This window comes from Tursiops truncatus, chromosome 18 (assembly GCF_011762595.2).
Source record: "Tursiops truncatus isolate mTurTru1 chromosome 18, mTurTru1.mat.Y, whole genome shotgun sequence".
NCBI lineage: Eukaryota > Metazoa > Chordata > Mammalia > Artiodactyla > Delphinidae > Tursiops > Tursiops truncatus.
In genome coordinates this window covers 61,284,278-61,287,414 of record NC_047051.1, presented here as the reverse complement: position 1 = coordinate 61,287,414, position 3,137 = coordinate 61,284,278, and positions in this window count along the sequence as shown.

Here is a 3,137-nt window from a genome sequence, read left to right as displayed (position 1 = left end):
ATCTCTGTCTCTTTGAATCTGAGTAATGATTTGGAAAGCTGAGTTTTTTTTCAAATTTATGTCATCAAATATCATTAAACACCTAGATGCATGTGTTGTTGTGCCAGATCTTCTATCTATCACCATGGACCATATGTTTTCACACTAGAAATTACAATAATGTCTGCACATATTTTAGTCACACCCAACTTACAAAAAAAATTAACAAACAAAAAAACACAGTAAGATGAACTGTATTAAACAAACAGCAAGGATTCGTTATAAATATTTTACTGTTAATGTCCTCTTGGGTTTGATATAACACTCTAAGCTTGGAAGTAAATGGGAATGGGGACATTTTAACTGATGGTTTTTCATTTTTTCTAAAGAAGATAATGTCCTCTGGATTAAATTTGGCTTTTTCCCAATATAGGAAGCCTCTGGAGAGGCTTTCATTATTGGTAGCAGAAAAATTGGATGGTGTCAATGAAGATAAAAGTAAGCAAAGATGTAGTAGGAGAAGTGGGTTATTGTGATAGGATCACATCCTTAAAGCTGAAGGTGTTTTGTTGTTGTTGTCGTTTTGCTTTTTTAAATTTTTTTGGCCGCACCATATGGTATGTGGAACTTCCCCGACCAGGGATCAAACCCACGACCCTGCAGTGGAAGTATGAAGTCTTAACCACTGGACCACCAGGGAAGTCCACGAAGGTGATGTTTTTAGATTGATTGATAGTGGGAGGGCAGTGGTATAGGCCTGGCAGCCAGCTTTGTGAAGGTACGGCAGAGAAACAGCCAAGGAGCTGGAGCCTGGAGTGTTGACCGTTCTTTAAGAATTTTACTCAAAAACTCTGTTTTCAATAAGATACTGCACTCCTGCCCTCACTTATGTCTGGTATCCTCTCCAGAGGTTAATCCTTTTGTCTAACTTTTCCAGGGAGTGATTTTCTAGGCCTCTGCTGAGTCCAAACAGATAATTTCCTATCCGCCCAAGTCTGGAGAGTGAAGCCTGCTGTCTAGTAACTACTTAAAAAGACTTTCCATCGACCTTCCTGTTTTTAGAACCAGCTCACACTCCTGCTATTCAAGGAGACTGATTCTCTAATTTCTGAGCTTTCTTGGGGTTTATCCATATGTAGACTTGCATCTCTCTGACATTCTTGATGTAGGGTTACATTTCAGATTCTCTGGTCTACTGAATCGGTTACTACTACTTCATGTGTCTCCAGATGATAAAATTTTGTTGACATCAGTGTTCTGCTTGTTGTCTCCTTTTCTATACTCTTTGTCCTTGTAGTTTATGCCAATTAAAAAAAATTCTACTACATACATTTTAGTAGTGTTTTGGGAGATGTGGAGATGAAGGTATTTAACTAGAAGTTTTCCCTACTCTCTCTTTAATCCTCTCCAATCAGACTTTCATCCCCACAAATCCACTGAAATGCCTTTGTCAAGGTTATGTCTTACTTGCCCTTTTAGGGCATACGATGTGGTTACCTCCTTCTTGAAATTCTTTCCTAACTTCTTGGACATATTCTGCAGGTGTCCTCATCTGATTTGTTGCTTCTTCTCAGTCTCCTTCACTGCATCCTTCTTCTTAAGAAAGTCAAGGTACTCAGACCCTCTTCTTTCCCCATTATAAACTTACTCTGGGTTGATCTCATCCAGTCCCCTGATGCTAAACACCACATCTATGCTGGTGATTCCCACATTTATTCTTCCTGCCCAGTCTCTCTCCTGAGTTCCTGATTATTTATCCAGTTGCCTATTGACATGGCCACCTGGTTGTTTAATAGGCATTCAAATGTTTTCTTCCCCAAAACGAACACTTGATCCCCTCCCTTCAACACCTCAACCTCCAGTCTTCCTCATCTCAGTGCATGGCCTCAATATTCACTCAACTTTTACACATTCATTCCATCAGCAAGCACCTTCATCTCTACCTTCAATGTATATCAAGTTGCAGTCACTTCTCCACCATGCCACCAGCCACTGTCATGAACTCCCACAAATGTGTTTATCTTTTCTTCTTGTTTCCCCTCTTTTTTCTACAGTCAGTTCTATGCAGAGATGGCTTAAAAACTTCAACAAGTCTTGTCACTCATGCTCAAGTCACACCAGTAGTGCTCCATCTCCCTGATCTGGTCTCTCCTGGCCTCTCCAGTTCATTCCTAGCTCTTCCCCCCTCACTCACTCCAGTCTAGTCCCAGTGACCATATTGCTTTCCCTCCATCATGTTACAGGTATTCCAAACTTGGGATTTGTGCAAACACTGCTATCTCTGACCAGAAGGCACCCTGCAGATTTTGACCTAACTCACTCCAGTATGACACTCAAATATCTGCTCTCAAATAGTGCTTCTTCAAAGAGCTCTTCCAGGATCGCCTACCTCTTTTCCAGTCACTTTCTACTCCCTTCATTTTTCTTCATGTGATTTATCATCTCTTGATATTATTTAATATATTTACTTCTCTATTATCTATTTTCCTTTCTGGAATGTAACTTCCATGAAGGCAGAGAATTAGTCTGTGTTGTTAACTACTCATCCCCCATACTTTAGAACAGTGCCAGACAGGAAGTAAACATTTGTTGAATAAAAGAAAGAAGGGAGGAGAGAAAGTGGAAGAGAGGGAAGCAATCAGACATGCATAACTCACTCTGCCTACTCTTACCTTAGGCTAGGAGAGGATGTGGATATCTGAAATAGAAATGAAGGTTACCTGCGTTGATGAGAGAGTGAAGGTGGGATATGGTCTCAATCCATATGGAGAAAAAACATACTCCTCCCATGTTTCTCCTCTCCTCACACACTCACAATACTTCTGACACCACGTGTGTGGGTTTTCCAAAAATCAAACAATTCTCTGTGACACTAGCAGGTTGTCCTACAATTTGACTCAATTCTGGAGATAGGTTAAGGGTTCAGTCCCACAAGTCCTCCCCCTTACCACACACACACTTCAGATGTCAGTTGCAGGTCCCAGATTGTCACCAGTATTTCTAACAGACTAGCTATGAAGCAGGGGTCCTATGAACCCCTCCTTTTGTCCCCCAATTTGCTAGAATGACTCACAAAACTCAGGCAAACACTTATACTTACTGGTTTAATATTAAAAATATAATAAAGGATATGAATCAACAGACAGATGAAGAGATAC